The following is a 17537-nucleotide window of genomic DNA, read 5'->3' on the forward strand; positions in this document are numbered from 1 at the left end:
TCCACGTCCCCATCAGATCAGTTAGATACAGAGTATAGACACAAAGGTTCTTCAAGGCCCCACGGGAGCAGCTAGATACAGAGTGTTGATTGGTGCATTCACAAACCCTGAGCTAGACACAGGGTGCTGACTGGTGTATTTACAATCCCTGAGCTAGACATAAAGGTTCTCCACATCTCCACCAGACTCAGAAGCCCAGCTGGCTTCACCCAGTGGATCCTGCACCGAGGCTGCAGGTGGAGCTGCCTGCCAGTCCCGCGCCACGGCGCTCGCACTCCTCAGCCCTTGGGTGGTCGATGGGACTGGGCGCTGTGGAGCAGGGGGTGGCGCTCGTCCGGGAGGCTCGGGCTGCACAGAAGCCCATGGAGGGGGTGGGAGGCTCAGGCATGGTGGGCTGCAGGTCCCGAGCCCTGCCACGCTGGAAGGCAGCTAAGGCCCGGTGAGAAATCAAGCGCAGCGGCAGTGGGCTGGCACTGCTGGGGGACCCAGTACACCTTCCGCAGCCGCTGGCCCGGGTGTTAATTCCCTTATTGCCCGGGGCCGGCAGGGCCGGCCGGCTGCTCCGAGTGCAGGGCCCTCCAAGCCCACGCCCACCCGGAACTCCAGCTGGCCCGCAAGCGCCCCGCGCAGCCTCGGTTCCTCTCGCGCCTCTCCCTCCACACCTCCCTGCAAGCTGAGGGAGCCGGCTCCCGCCTTGGCCAGCCCAGAAAGGGACTCCCACAGTGCAGCGGTGGGCTGAAAGGCTCCTCAAGTGCCACCAAAGTGGGAGCCCAGGCAGAGGAGGAGCCAAGAGTGAGCAAGGGCTGTGAGGACTGCCAGCATGCTGTCACCTCTCAATATGTGAGTATTAAACTGGAACTAGTTCCTAGAGCACAGAAAGAAAGTGGTATAGATTTTATTAATGGTCCCCATTCTAATTTTCCTCTCTCCCATATACACAACCCATGACCTTGGCTGTATTTCTTTGTAGTTTCTGCCACATTAAAGGCAAGATATGTATCCCCAGCTTCTGACTCTGATTTCAACTCTGTGACTTGGTTGGAACAATAGTTTGAGGGGAACTTTGTAGCACATCTGAGCCTAGGCTTCCAGGGTTTTTGCATGTATTTGTTCTCTTGCGCTTCTGCCATTGCTGTAGGGAGAACATGCCTGGGCTGTTCCACTGGTCCAGAGAAGAATTAGAAGCTACTCAGAGAGGCTGAGGCAGGAGAATGGCGTAAACCCGGGAGGCGGAGCTTGCAGTGAGCCGAGATCGCGCCACTGCACTCCAGCCTGGATGACAGAGCGAGACTCCGTCTCAAAAAAAAAAATAAAAAAAGAAACATGTGGAGCACAGCTGTCCCACAACCAAGCCAAGGCTCAAGTAGAATCCTCAGCCAACCCACACGCTGCTCAAAACAGATGCGTGAGTGTGTTTTGCTGTTAGTTGATCCACACATCCATAAGGTGTAATAATACCTGATTTTTAAAAGTCACTGAATTGTGGGGTAGTTTGTTAGACAGCAATAGCTAATTGATACAGATAATGTTTTCATATGTAATTTTTTTCATATTATAAAAATAATATCAATTATTTTTTAATTGGAAAGAGCAAAAAAAAAAGAGCAAAAAGAAGAGAAAAAAATTAATCACCAAATCCTACCACCCAGAAGTAAACATTATGATATAAAAAATTTTAATGCTATGTACCGTACCAGGCATTCTTTTAAAAACTTTGCATGTACTGGGCTCCATGGTTGAGAGATATTGCTGACTGTGTGTATAGAATAGACATGAAAGCAGTACTGTACAGTATGCCTTCCGGATCCTCTTTGGAGTTGTGTTTCAAGCACTATGTATGTCGCCTGCTGATTTGATCTGGGAGAAATATTGCACAGGGGAATAAAAGAGATTTTTAAAAATACTTGGCATTTTTTGACTAAAAACACTGGGTCTTTAAAAAAACATCGTAGGTATTTTAATAGACACAGCCCTCTGCAATAGGCACCATTATTAGGCACATTTTAAACATGGGAAAACTGGGCCATAGAAAGTTTAAGTAACACAGCTAATGGAGATTAAAACTTGAAATTGAATCCAGAAAGAATGGCTCCAACAATAATGTCTTTAAACGCTCTGTTCTACAGCCTCTCTGGCCATATTTCTCTCTAGTCCGTATTGCTGCACTTTGATTTCTACTCATCACCACATCATATAAAATGTAGGTGAATGAAGGGGCAGCTACAGTCAGGAAAGACAATAGAGTGAGCAGTGGACTAAAGTAGGGCCATGGATGGAGAATCACTCCAGGTCTTCAAAGAAGAGAGGGCTTGCTGGTTTCACAGGAGTCAAGGCTGATCAATTATATCAGTTACCCTTGGAAAATATCTCACCATTAAAAATAAACATTTTTGAGGATGGTTCAGCAGTGCATACCTGTTGTTCCAGCTCCTTGGGAGGCTGAGGCTGGATTATCACGTGAGCCTAAAAGTTCAAGTCCAGCCTGGGCAACATAGTGAGATCTCGGCGTCTAAAAAAATATTTTTTTTAATGAATATTCTTTTGTGGTTTGTCATTTCACTTTTGCTCAGTTTTAGCCCAGAGGGATTTGAAAGTGAAGCTTAAAAAAAAGTCTCCAGTTACCAAGACAAACACAGCTTGAAATGAGAACCACAGAACTGGAGACATTTGCACATTCAAGTGTTTATTCATTTCTGCACAAAGCCTGCTTCAAGATTTATTTATGTCGACTGAGTGCTGTTCAGGAACAGCCTATTGTACAGGTGGCAATATTATATATTAGGACAGCATCTCATCCCTTGACACTCCCGTGAGAATGAATTATATGGATATCCCATTCTTCATGACATTGCTATGAGCAAGAAAAAGGCAAGCAGCAAGGATCCAGCTTTTTTGAATGATTAGCATTTGTAGTGTAGGAGAATAATTTACTGCCACTCACAGGTGTCTCTAATGGCTGCATTCTCCTTGGCTTCTCTGTGCTGTGGACTACAATTTTATGCTTTTGTACAAAAAGGAGCTGATTCTTTATGCTTAAAAGCCAAGATTTCAAGACTCTTTTTAGCTAAACAAGGACTATCATGGCCATCCTAATATAACATAGCTTTTCATTGGCCCTCCTGGGTCTCATGCAGACTAGCACTATGCCTTCAAACATAAAAATTAACATAAAAAACTTACCTTCTGCAGAAGTGCCAGAGGGAGAAGAGGCAGCTGTCAGTGTCCAGATTTGGCTCTAACTGCTAGCTCTCACCTAATCACTTTTGGCAGCCTGTCTTCAAAGCCAAGGTAAGACCCGCTTGTGAACACTAACATTGGCCTTGTAAATAATACCACAGTCTCTAAACTTAGCCAATTGTCCCCCACCAAATACCTTCAGGCAGTCAAATTAAATTAGCTATTATGGCTATTCTAGAGTTTCTCATCTATGAGCCTCAAAGTTACATTTTCTAATGTAGTCCATCTGCCACACATGACCACTCAGAAACAAGCTCTCTGTAGTATTCAACAATGTGAATTCAAGAATATGAAATACCTACTGTGGAGCAGGCAGTTTTCCAGTTCTTTGTAAAATGCTTATATTCAGATAAGAAGTCAGCCATGTACCAGCCTAATTATATATACTATAGTAATTGCTATGATGGAACCATAGATTTGGAAGCCCACGGTATTAGGGCCTTGCAGTTCCAAGAGGGGGCCCCAGACCTACAGTATTGCATCATCAATAAAACGTTAGAAATGCTATGGGGCAGGGCTTCTCCAACGCTGCTCGTGTTGGAATCACCTGGAAGCTTTTAGAAATCCTGATGTCCAGCCGGGAGAGGTGGCTCATGCCTGTAATCCCAGCATTTTGGGAGGTCGAGGTGGGTGGATCACCTGAGGTCAGGAGTTTGAGACCAGCTTGACCAATATGGTGAAATCCTGTCTCTACTAAAAATGCAAAAATTAGCTGGGTGTGGTGGCAGGTGCCTGTAATCCTAGCTACTCAGGAGGCTGAGACAGGAAAATTGGTTTAACCTGGGAGGCAGAGGTTGCAGTGAGCCAAGATGGCACCACTGCACTCCAGCCTGGGCAACAGAGAAAGACTCCATCACAAAAAAAAAAAAAAAAAAAAAAAAGAAATTCTGATGTCTGGTCTGTGGTCCAGCTTTCTTAAATCAGAATCACTGAGGGACCAGGCTTCAGTATTTTTTTACTGCCCACCCCCTCCAAGGGGGTGCTGCCAACACTGAAAGCCAGTTCTCTTGAGAGGAATGGCCAACTTTGTATCTATACCTATATTCTAACATGTTATTCAATTGAAGGTAATGTTGTCTACCTAGGAACAGATTTTCCCATATTTTTGCTAATACGTAAAAAGTATGCTGAAGTCAGCTTTCCAGGAATTATAAGTCTTAAGGCTCTATCTTAATTCACACTCTAAACCAATCCTGGTAACTTCATTCCTCTGCCAGTGACTGACTTAAACATGGACTCCTGGTGCCCTTCTGGCTGAAACAAAAGAGGGAATATGGATTCAGGATGTCTAGGAAAGTGGTCTTCACTCTTAAAGAGGAACTTTAAGAGATAGTACATTCTTTGTTCTTCCTGCAATTGAATGTTATTGTGTGATACCTGGAGCCACTGCAGATGGCTCATGACCATAGGGACTGAGGGCACATTTGGGCAGAGAGGTCAGAAAGTGGGTCAGAAGTTGTGTTATGGTTGACCTGCTGAATTGTCCAGCCTTCATAACTGTCTCTGATCTCCTTTCTGAAATAACTAATTTTTCTTATTTATTAAGTTGCTTTTAGCTGGATTTTCTTTTACTTTTTGCTGAAAGCCTCCTAGTAGCTCATATTTATCCCATAGATGAATAATAACAATAATAATGCATGCTATGAAATACTCTGTAATAACAAACATAAGTCATGGACTTTTAATACAGAAAGGACCCCAAACATCATGCAATCCGGCTGTTCATATAGTCTCTGGACAGTGCTGAATACTTTTTACTTCCAGCAGAAGAATAATAGAAAATTTAGAAAACTTGCTGACTTGGTATTTTTGCAAGTCATCTTCTCATTTTCTGCCTTTGACTTGACAGATGAGGAACATCCAAATAAATAGATTGTTTCTGCCTGAAGGGGCACAGAATGCACTGCCTGGGGAAACATATTCTTATGTACAAGGCATGCGTATGCATTGCTCATTTGAAAATGGAAGAACAATGAGTGGCTCGTGAAGCTATTCTTGAGTTTTCCTTTGCTGACTCTCTCTTATGTGGAATTCAAATCTAGAATTATTAATAGAATCTGGAGGAGTTAGTAAATTTAAATTTAATTAATATAATTACACTTTCCAATTGGTTATAATTAAATTAGAAAAAAATACTTCTGGTATGGTTCAAAAGTAACTTGTAATCATGTCTCAAAATGAATATTTTGGTCTGTTTCATTCATTGCAGTATCAGCGCAATATTCGTTCATTGCAGTATCTTCAGTGCCTAGAATAGCACCTGGCACGTTGTAAGTACAATGTGGATTTGGATTGATTGATTGTTTTCTGCTAAGGGGTGGAAGCGGATGAATAGGAATACTGCGGCTACGACCATGGTACTTGAGTGGAGTAGAGCTGAGACAGGGGTCGGGCCTTCTATGGCTGAGGGGAGTCAAGGGTGGAGGCCAAGTTGGGCCGATTTTCCTGCTGCTGCTAGGAGGAGGCCTGCTAGTGGGAGGGAGTTGGGGTTGGTGTTTAGGAGGAGTAGTTGTTGTTGTTCTCATGAGTTAGTGTGGAGGAGAAATCATGCTAAGGCTAGAATGAAGCCGATGTCGCCGACGCGGTTATACAAGATTGCTTGGATGGCTACGGTGTTGGCTTCCGCTCGGGCGTGTCATCAGCCGATGAGGAGAAAGGATATAATTCCCACGCCTTCCCAACCAATGAAAAGTTGGAACAGGTTGTTGGCGGTAACTAGAATTAGTGGTGAGGAGGATGAGTAGATATTTGAAAAACTGGTTGATGTTTGGGTCTGAGTGTATATATCATAGTGAGAATTCTGTAATAGACCAGGTGACGAATAATGCGATGGGGATGAATATTATGGAGAAGTAGTCTAGTTTAAAGCTTAGGGAGAGTTCTAGTGTTTGGGCTGCTGTCCAATGTCAGTTTGAGATAATGACTTCTTGGTCTATGCACGTGAACATTGTTGTGGGGAGGAGGCTGGTGATAAGGGTAGATGCGACGATCGTTTTTACATAGTGTGGGTATGAGCTTTTTTTGCTGGGGTTAACAAGGGTGGTAATGATAGGAGGGATTAAGGAGGTTAGGGTTATAATGGTTATAGTAGTATACATGATTGCTACTTTTATTTGGAGTTGCACCAAAATTTTGGGGTCCTAAGACCAATGGATAGCTATTATCCTTTAAAAGTTGAGAAAGCCATGTTGTTAGACACGGGGCAGTGAGTTAGCAGTTCTTGTGAACTTTCCCGGTAAGCAAGAGGTTTTGGGCCTCTATTGTTAGATTCAGAATCTAACGTTTTGATTAAACTATGTTTACAAGGCGTGAAGCCAGTGATGATGTTGGGGTTGAGGGATAGAAGGAGAAGGGGGGAGAGGTGTATAAATATTAATATATTTTCTCGTGTGAGAGAGGGTTTCATGTTGCTAATGTGGTGTGTAAGTGTGCCTTGTTGTGTTGTGATAAATATATAGAGTGAATATAGGGCTGTGATTAGTATGTTAAGTCATGTAAGTATAATGGTGGTGTTTGCTCAGGTACTCAATAAATACTGGGTGAAACAAATAAATGCATGAGTAACTTCCTGATGACTACCATATCTCACCACTGTTTCTAGCTTAGTTACTATCTGAAAGAGAGCACATCCTTAATAATTGTTAGCTGAATAAGTTAATGAATAACTGGACATTTCTTATGTTTTATATTGGATATTAGGAGGGTAATGGGTACATTTGCTCCGAAGGCAAAATATTTATTTACTAAGAGATCCTGAAATATTTTCATTGACTCTAGAATCCCAAAGCTGAGGTTACCAGTCTTCAGGCTTACATATCATATTTTACTTTGCTGATGAAAATTATTATTTTTCTCTTGAAGAACAATACCCATGCTCTCACTGTGCGACATTACTTTCTTTAAATTTAGAGTTTTAGCATTTTTCTTAACGTCAATAAATATTTATTTAATGTCTACTTCAAAGAGGCATTGGACTCAGTATTGCAGAGTAAATAAAGACAAGAAGGACCCAAGGCCTGAGTTTGTAACCTAGGATGACCATATGCTTCTTGAAGTCATAGTAATTGTGATTTCCTCTAATGATTAGCCAAGTGACAGGCAAGAAGTACTAAATAGGTGTATGTTGAATGGAAAACTGTTACACTGAATTAAAGACAGTGTATAATATACGTCTCTAAAGGAAATGCAAACCACTCTGTGAGGTTTCTAGAGGAAATAGTCTCATCTAGACTGTGGGGGAGCTTTCCGGAGAAAGTAATCCTTAGAGACAGGTTGCCAATAGTTGCAAATGATAGGAGAGCCTACCTTACATGGATAAATCAGCTTAACAATAACAATGTCATCAGGCGTCTTCAAAAAAAGTAAATACTACAATTTATCTGGTATATAGGTTGTTTAGGGTATAGGTCTTCAAAGATAACTAAGAGTTGCCAAGTGTAGTACTTGAATGCCCATATGAGTAATTTTTACTCGTATCATAGACATAGTGAATGGTTCCTAAACGTTGCTGCATGTTGTAATCACCTGATACTCTTTGAACACTACAGATGTTTGGTCACCCTCAGATATTCTGATTTAATCAGTATGGAGAGTAATCAGGACATTAAAAATATTAAAAGCTTCCCAGGTGACTGCAATGTGAAGCAAAGTTTGGGACCCGGCTCTGTAAGTGATGAAAAGAGGAATGATGATAAAGGGAGAGCAAGGTGGGAGTTACATTTCATTTCTGAAGGGTCATTTTGGACTTAGGAGTTTAACATACTGAAAGGAAAGTCTGGTAGGGAATTCACCAAGTAGATCTGAAATCCAGGAGCAAAGACAACATTTCTTACTTAGGTTTGGAAGTCATTTGTATGGCAGAACCAGCTTCACCTAATGAACTCCTGTTCATTGTATCAATTACAATTGACATTTCTTTTCACTGGGGAAACTAGCCTAAGCTGCTAAAAAGGTCAGACACCTGTGTTCCATGCTCTAAAAGCCATCTGAACTTCTTTGGCACGGTACTGTTCACAGTTTATATTATATATATATATATATTTTTTGTTGTTGTTGTTATGTATATATGCAAATGAGCTCATCTGTGAGTGGAAAGTAAAGGATTTTTGTCTGTGCAACACAAAGTACAATAATTCAACTGAATATAGCAAGCTTAGATAAGGACTGTTCAGCAGGGTGTCCCCAAACTCTGCTATTTGGCTCAGATTGATCAGATGTTTTATCTTGGAAGTCCTTACTGCATGGTTATCCCTATCTTTTGGCGCTTTACCCCATCTTCATAACTTAGTTCTCAGAGAATCAAGAAACACGGATAACACAAAGCTTGTATTAAGGTTCTCTAAGAAACAATCTATGGAATATATATGTATTACATTTTATTGAGGGCTTTCAAGCTGAGGATCATGTAAAATTTAAAGTAAAAGATACTACATTTTTCCCTAAAGAAATTTTAATCTTAAATTTTAAAAAGTAACTGATGAAACAAACATGTTCAAAAATTTTTATTAAGGAATAAACTCGGCCGGGCACGGTGGCTCACGCTTGTAATCCCAGCACTTTGGGCGGCCGAGGCGGGCGGATCACGAGGTCAGGAGATCGAGACCACGGTGAAACCCCGTCTCTACTAAAAATACAAAAAATTAGCCGGGCGTGGTGGCGGGCGCCTGTAGTCCCATCTACTCGGAGAGGCTGAGGCAGGAGAATGGCGTGAACCCAGGAGGCGGAGCTTGCAGTGAGCCGAGATTGCGCCACTGCACTCCAGCCTGGGCGACAGAGCGAGACTCCATCTCAAAAAAAAAAAAAAAAAAAGAATAAACTCTTATTTTTTCCACTTTGTTTCTTCAGTCTTTTCCAATTTATTTTTTTTCTGTAGTGCACTTTTTTCCTCTGTCCAGTTCTTGGCTTTCAATGGCTTAACCCGTAGCTGTTGTATTTATTTTTACAAGGTGTCTTTTTTAAAGTTAGCACTAATTCATGTTTCTTAAGCTGTCATTAGTATTTATTTTGAAGTTTCCCCTGTCTTAGAGTTTATGATATAGAGCAAGCACGAACAACTTTTGCTTAAAAGGCCAGATAGTGAATATTTTGCACCATGTAGACCAAGATGCAAAATTGAGGTTATTGCACAGTCATTGTGTAGTTCCCAAATCACCTCAAATACCTTAGTCTTCCTTGTTCCATGTCTAAGACATGAGTTAATAGAGTCTCCTAACTCATGGAATGCTGTGTTAAATCTTGCTTTTCTCTTGAGGGTCCATTAAAGGTCTGGATCATTGTGTTAGCCAAAGAGCTTCATGTTAGAATTGTAACCAAAGTTCAGGTCTTTGTTAAGGAGCAAAACTTCTTTTTTCACAAACCCAGTGTACAATCGCAGCAAGTTTAAAGGCTGCTGACTATTGACATATTAACTAAAAACGTTGCTTAAAGGAGGAGAATTTCTCCTTAGAAAGAAAGAAATGAACAAAAAACGAATGACGAGCTAGTAGCATTAGAATGGATGAAAACTTTGCTCTCCTACCATTAATTAAGAAAAGGTAAAGCCGGCCAGTGTAGCATTTGCATGACAAAGAAAGCAGTGCACACAGAAAGTGGCTCAAGATTAATGTCCTTTTAAGATTCAAAGTTGAAAGGAGAATATAAAACAGGAAAAATTTTACATTTGCTCTTGCAAGCATTTGTGGCCTTCAAGGGCTTTATCCTCCAGGGGAAAGAGGTGTGCTTGTCATTCAGACCTGGATGACTTTAAAAGAGCAAAACTGTTTATCTTTGCTTTCACATATGTAAACCATCTTCCTTTTTACTCTTTCTTTGTAGTTTCAAACTAAAGAATATGTTGCTGCTGATATGTGAGCCAACTTACACTCATCATAGGCTTCCAAAGTTCCTGTCCCTGCCAGTACTGAAATTCAGAGAAAATAATATGATGTCATCACATTGAGTCAGTGTTTGAGGCAGACAGAGGTTAATGCTGTGAAGCTAATTATTTTTTCTTTAGAAACACTGTGTCATTGTTATTTGGTGAAGTCTGTGAGCCAGTGCCAGTCCCCATGTTATTTGTTACTGGTCTACAGCAAGAGAAGTTACAAATTTGACATTAAAGGTTTAGAGACATTAAGCAGATTGACAGTAACTTTACATCTAATAATTATAATGATAAAAAAGAACCTGTTTGTATGTCTTTGCTCTTATTCCATTTTCTTACTAATTTCTTTGTATTGTGTTGTACAAAATTGCCTTTGAAAGATGTGGTAGATTTTATTTTCAAATGATCTTTTACTACAGAGCATTTGAAATAACCTGTCTTAACACATTTTTGGTAGATTGGAAATTCCCACTGGAAAAATAACAAAATCAACAGCAGCAACTACAACTACAATAATCATTTTTGCTTGTAATACTATAATTTGTGTTGTTGTTGCAGGCCAGTTCTCATTAACACAGGCCTTCATAACAACTATTTCAGCACTGACTGAGTGGTTGAGTTAAATATTCAAGGCTGAAAGAGCCAGTGACCTTATACAAAGGCTGGAATATAATAAAGGCCCACCAAGAGTCTTGCTTAGGCCTTTCCTGGGACTTGAAGTATGACTGGATCATGAAGGAATTCTTAAGAAGACCCATTTAGGATTATTGGGGGTCTGAAGAAACTCCCCAGGCCTCTACAAACAAGTTTATTGGGGGTCTGAAGGAACTCCACAAACCTCTATGACTAAGGAGGAGACAAGATAAAAGAGTGACCCCAGGACCTGGACCCATTCAGATTAAGTAAACTTACAGATTCCAGAGGAAGGTCTTCAGGACTCAGATCTTAGTTATAGATTAAAAGAAGTTAATCACTTATGTCTTTAGATCAATGCGTACTTACACATAGACATATAACTTAGAAGGTGTATTAGTCTGTTTTTAACACTGCTGATAAAAACATACCTGAGACTGGGCAATTTACAAAAGAAAGAGGTTTAATGGTTCCACATGGCTGGGGGTGCCTCACAATCATGGTGGAAGGCAAAAAGGAGCAAGTCGTGTCTTACATGGATGGCAGCAGCCAAAGGAAGAGCTTGTGCAGGGAAACTCCCTCCCCCCAACACAGTTTTTTGTTTTGTTTTGTTTTTTGTTTTTTTGAGACTGAGTCTCTCTCTGTTGCCTAGGCCGGAATGCAATGGTGTGATCTCAACTCACTGCAGCCTCCGCCTCCCAGGTTCAAGTAATTCTTCTGCCTCAGTCTCCCGAGTAGCTGGGATTACAGGTGCCCACCATGACATGTGGCTAATTTTTGTATTTTTAGTAGGGACAGGGTTTCACCATGTTAGACAGGCTGGTCTCAAACTCCTGACCTCAAGTGATCCACCTGCCTTGGCCTCCCAAAGTGCTGGGATTAGAGACATGAGCCACCACACCCAGCCAAAACTCCCATTTTTAAAACCATCAGATCTCATCAGATTCATTCACTATCACAAGAATAGCATGGGAAAGACCCACCCCCATAATTCAGTCACCACTGCATTCCTCCCACAACATGTCAGAATTGTGGGAGTTACAATTCAGGATGAGATTTCGGTGGGGACATAGCCAAACCATATCATTCCACCCTTGGCCCCTCCCAAATATCTTATCCTCACATTTCAAAACCATTCATGCCTTCCCAACAGTTCCCCCAAAGTCTTAACTCATTTCAGCATTAACTCAAAAGTCCACAGTAAAAGTCTCATCTGAGACTACGCAAGTGCCTCTTTCTATGAGCCTGTAAAATCAAAAGCAAGTTAGTTACTTCCTAGATACAATGACGGTGTATGCAGTTGGTAAATACAGCCATTCCAAATGGGAGAAATTGGCGAAAACAGTGGCTACAGGCCCCATTCAAGTCTGAAATCTAGCAGGGTGGTCAAATCCTAAAGCTCCAAAATGATCTCCTTTCACTCTGTGTCTCACATCCGGGTCACACTGATGAAAGAGATGGGATCTCATGGTCTTGGGTGGCTCCACCCCTGTGACTTTGCAGAGTACAGGCTCCCTCCTGGCTGCTTTCATGGGCTGCTGTTGAGTGTCTGTGGTTTTTCCAGGCACACGGTGCAAGTTGTTGGTGGATCTACCATTCTGGGGTCTGGAGAACAGTGGCCCTCTTCTCACAACTCCACTAGGCAGTGCCCCAGTAGGGACTCCATGTGAGGGCTCAGACTGCATATTTCCCTTCCGCACTGCCCTGGCAGAAATTCTCCATGAGAGCCCTGCCCCCGCAGCAAACTTCTGCCTGGACATCCAGGCATTTCCATTTATCCTCTGAAACCTAGATGGAGGTTCCCAAACCTCAATTCTTGACTGCTGTGTACCTCACAGGCTCAACACCACATGGAAGCTTCCAAGGGTTGGGGCTTTCCCCCTCTGAAGCCATGGCCTGAGCTATACCTTGGCCCCTTTTAGTCATGGCTGAAGTGGCTTGGATGCAAGGCATCAAGTCCTTAGACTGCACACAGCATGGGAACTCTGGGCCCAGCCCATGATTCCATTTTTTCTTTCTAGGTTATCTGGTCCTGTGATGGGAGGGGCTGCTGGGAAGACCTCTGACATGCCCGGGAGACATTTTTCCTATTGTCTTGGGGATTAACATTCAGCTCCTCGTTATTTATGCAAATTTCTACAGCTGGTTTGAATTTTTCCTTAGAAAACGGGATTTTCTTTTCTATTGCATTTTCAGGCTGCAAATTTTCCAGATTTTTATGTACTGCTTCCCTTATAAAACTGAATGCCTTTAACAGCACCCAAGTCACCTCTTGAATGCTTTGCTGCTTAGAAATTTCTTATGCCAGACCCTAAATCTTCCCTTCTCAAGTTCAAAGTTCCATAAATCTCTATGGCAGGGGCAAAATGCCACCAGTCTGTTTGCTAAAACATAACCTTTGCTCTAGTTCTCAAGTTCCTCATTTCCATCTGAGACCGCTTCAGCCTGGACTTTATTATCCATGTCGCTATCAGCATTTTGGGCAAAGCCATTCAACAAGTCTCTAGGAAGTTCCAAACTTTCCCACATTTTCCTGTCCTCTTCTGAGCCCTCCAAACTATTCCAACCCCTGCCTGTTACCTAGTTACAAAGTTGCTTCCGCATTATTGAATATCTTTTCAGCAGCACCTCATTCCTGGTACCAATTTACTGTATTAGTCCATTTTCATGCTGCTGATAGAGACATACCTAAGACTGGGCAGTTTACAAAAGAAAGAAGTTTAATGGACTTAGGGTTCCACGTGTCTGGTGGGGGAGCTCACAATCATGGTGGAAGGCGAGGAAGAGCAAGTCACATCTTACAAGGGTCGCGGCAGGCAAATAGAGAGCTTGTGCAGGGAAACTCCCATTCTTAAAGCCATCAGATCTTGTGAGAGTCATTCACTATGCGAGAACAGCACAGGAATGACCCGCCCCCATAATTCAATCACCTCCCACCAGGTTTCTCCCACAACACATGGAAATTGTGGGAGTTACAACTTAAGATGAGATTTGAGTGGGGACACAGCCAAACCATATCAGAAGATATATAAGCTCTGGAAGACTTTATAATTTTTAGTCTGGCAATATTTTCCAGGTCTCCCTGTAACCGGCTACAGAAATAAAAACTCTCTTCCTCCCCATTCATCTTGCATCTTGTTACTGGGCCACGAGAATAAGCAGCCTGACCCTCAGTTTGGTCTGGGAACATTGTGTTGTGTAACACCTACAACTGGATCCGTGACTTTTCTCACTTAATAATCTCAGAGAATCTAAGGAAGTTATTACCATTCCTACTTGATAAATGAGGAAACCGATACTCAGAAAGTTAAATAATGACAATGTATAATTTTCAAAAAATTGAAACACATACTTCTTATATAGATATAATGTGAGTACTTGTTAAAGATTTTAAAACTCATTAAAAGAGGAACCAGTAGAATGATAAAGCTAGTTCCGACGGGGATTCAAGATGTTACTGGAAAGGGGTCGCATTCCAGATCCAAGAGAGAGTTCTTGGACCTCACACAAAAAAGAATTTGGGGTGAGTCCATAAAGTGACAGCAAATTTATTAGGAAAGTAAAGGAAAAAAGAATAGCTACTCCATAGGCAGAGCAGCCCCATGGGCTGCTGGTTGTCTATTTTTATGGTTATTTCTTGATTATATGCTAAAAAATGGGTGGATTATTCATGAGTTTTCCAGGAAAGGAGTGGGCAATTCCTGGAACTGAAGGTTCCTCCCCATTTTAGACCATATAGGATAATTTGCTGACATTGCCATGGCATTTGTAAACTGTCTTGGCACTGGTGGGAGTGTCTTTTATCATGCTAATGTATTATAATTAGCATATAATGAGTAGTGAGGATAACCAGAGATCACTTTCATCACCATCTTGGTTTTGGTGTGTTTTATCTGGCTTGTTTACCACATACTTTTATCAGCAATGTCTTTGTGACCTGTACCTTGTGCTGACCTCCTATCTCATCCTGTGACTAAGAATGCCTAACCTCCTTAGAATGCAGCCCAGTAAGTCTCTGCCTTACTTTACCCAGTCCTATTCAAGATGCAGTCACTCTGGTTCAAACACCTCTGACAAAGAGACCAAAGCATTTAGAATTAATGAAAGACAGAATGCTAAAATATGACTGTAAAATTAGGTGCTTTTAAAAGAGCCTCCCAGTTAGACTCAGGTGGCTCTAACACCCTGAGTTCTTATGTAAGCCAACCAAACCCAACTCAGTGTGAGCAGTCAGATCCTAGAGAAACAACACTTGAACTTCGCCAGTGAGAAGCTACTAACCAATCTCTAACTTGCGATTTTAAGGCCACGTCTCCAGTTTAACCATTCAAATATTTTCTTCGCTTTTCTGCTAGATAAAAATCATTTTATTTTTTCTTAGATAAAAATTATTTTCAATGTGTTCATTTTCTACAAGTTTAAATCTACTTTTCAGAGTAGGAGCCAAGATTAATAATAAATGTGAAGCCAAAAGAAGAAAGAACTCTTAGGCAAGTCTTTCAGGGCTAGGTAGATCACCAAATTCCATTATGACCATGCTTCTTTCTGGCTCAAAACATGATACTCCAAAGTCTGGCAACTTGCATGCTGAGTACTTTGAACTGAAGGAGACTGGAAGGACATCAAAAGCAAAGTCTTTGTGACTTTCTTCTGTCCTCCTGTCTCCTGCCCATCGTTCTGCTCTTAAAGTGATTCATAGAAAACAGAATTCTCCCCCAAGGTAGTTCATAGAAACTAGAACTCTTCTTCTCCAAAGCAAACCATAAAACTGAGAAAAGTCATTCTCTGATATTCTCCCTTTTTTTTTTGGAAGATCCTCATTCCAAAGGGGTCCTGCCTTGTACGCAGGAGGAAATAAGGCTGCACAGAGAGGTCAAGAAGAATCCGCGCAGATAGGTCCTGCTGGGTTTTCCCCTCAGTCTATTTATTACCAGTAAATCATACCTTTGTCCAATCACATTTCTACAGAGCTGTCCATTCTTCATCTAACCCAAGCATATAAATAGACAGTTTTCTTGCAGTTTTGAGTCTTTAGTTCTGATCTCTTAGTTATGTAAAATTTCGAATGCATACATTTGTTACTTTTTTTTCTGTTAACCTGTCTTGCTACAAGTGTGTGCTGTGCCCCCTCTGATGGATAAGGACATGTACCATAGTTTTTCACTCCTACATTTCACAAAGAAAAGTCAGAAAGCGACCATTCTGGCTTTATTGCTTGCTTTGGGGGACAGGGATTCTAGTTTCTATGGACTCGATTTTGGAGACTGATAAGGGTGGGTGACAGGAGGTGGGAGAAGGTCATAGAGACCTTGCTTCTGTGGCCCTCCCGTCGTCTTCAGCTCAAAAATACTCAGTGTGCCAAGGCAGGAGACTTTGGGATATTGTATTCAGCGCCCTGCCATTAGTAATCATGCTATGAATATTCAAATATGAGAGAATTTATTTTCACATCCATCTCTATATTCTAGAGTATTGATTACATACATAATGATAGATATGTGGAAGGATGGATACTACTTGTTGTATACTACTGAAAGGCTCAGGCTTTGGATACTACTTTGGATACTCAACTCAAATTCTAGCTTAATTGTTTTCTAGCAGAATTGTCTGGGGAAAATTATTTAACCTCTCTAAACCTCCTTTTACTGATGTATACATGGAGATAATATTAATAGCACCTCATAGATCTTTGGTGAGGATTGAGTTAAAGAATGCCTGTAAAAGCTTAACACAGTACCTAACATGCTTTCTCCCCAGTTCTCCTAGTTTCTTCCTGTGAAATGTTCCATTAACATAAAACTTCTGGCCTTGCTTTGCACTCTCACATATTGTGCCCTAGAGATGGAGCAACGATATCTATCTGAATGGTGACCTTGAAAGAAGAAAGTAGGCATGCGTATCCTGGTCCCTTCTTTCCTTTCTTTTTTCTTGTGGGTATGCTGCTTGTAAGTATCCCGTATTTTTATCATTGAGCAGGACGTCATTTGCCTGAAGATACAGACTGGGCTTCTCTAACAATAGTTTAATCCATATAGATTACTTTGACTCTTTTTTCTTATTTCACAAAGGGTTTAGAACCTAGGTAAGGAACAGTGTTACTCCCTTGAACCTCATGATGGCTTATAGAAAATTCGATGTAAGATCTTTTTAGCTCTGTATATTTTTAAATGGTTATTTTACTGCTTTTTAGTTTTTTTTTTGTTTTTAAATTGGTTACTTATCTTTATTGAGCTTTATTTCTAAATAGGATAAAATTATTAACCTCTATGGGTTATGGTAAGCCTGGAAAATTATTCTGTATGTAAATTCTCTGACCCATAGCCAACATTCTATCTTGTAACCAGAATTCCTGTCAAATATTTTGCTCTTGAGAGTATGCTTATTTTATATATAGGGCCATTTAAGCATAATAACTAAATTGCTATTTTGCATGAAAAATACCAACTCTTGGATAGGTAACAATGGAACCAAAAGGAAACTTTTATTGCTTTTGAATAATTAGGATAGTAACTGCCAGTCATTGCTTTGCTTTGTAAAAAGTTTTAAAGTACATTTGGACTCAGAGAGTTTTTTCCTGATGTCTAATATTAGTCAAGATACAGTTTATTAAATCAAATTATTCAAATTTAAAATCCTGTAGTAACAGGATTGGGTTGTGAAAAACAAATTATTCCTTAAAGTACTAACTGGAAAATCTATCATAAATGTGAAAAATTTTTTCAAAAAGAGACTTTGATCAAATAGCTGGAATTCAGTCTTATGATGACTATCCATTAGAAACAAAATAGATAACTTAAAGAAACCA

Source organism: Hylobates moloch, unplaced genomic scaffold (assembly GCF_009828535.3).
Source record: "Hylobates moloch isolate HMO894 unplaced genomic scaffold, HMol_V3 SCAFFOLD_4, whole genome shotgun sequence".
NCBI classification, from domain to species: Eukaryota; Metazoa; Chordata; class Mammalia; order Primates; family Hylobatidae; genus Hylobates; species Hylobates moloch.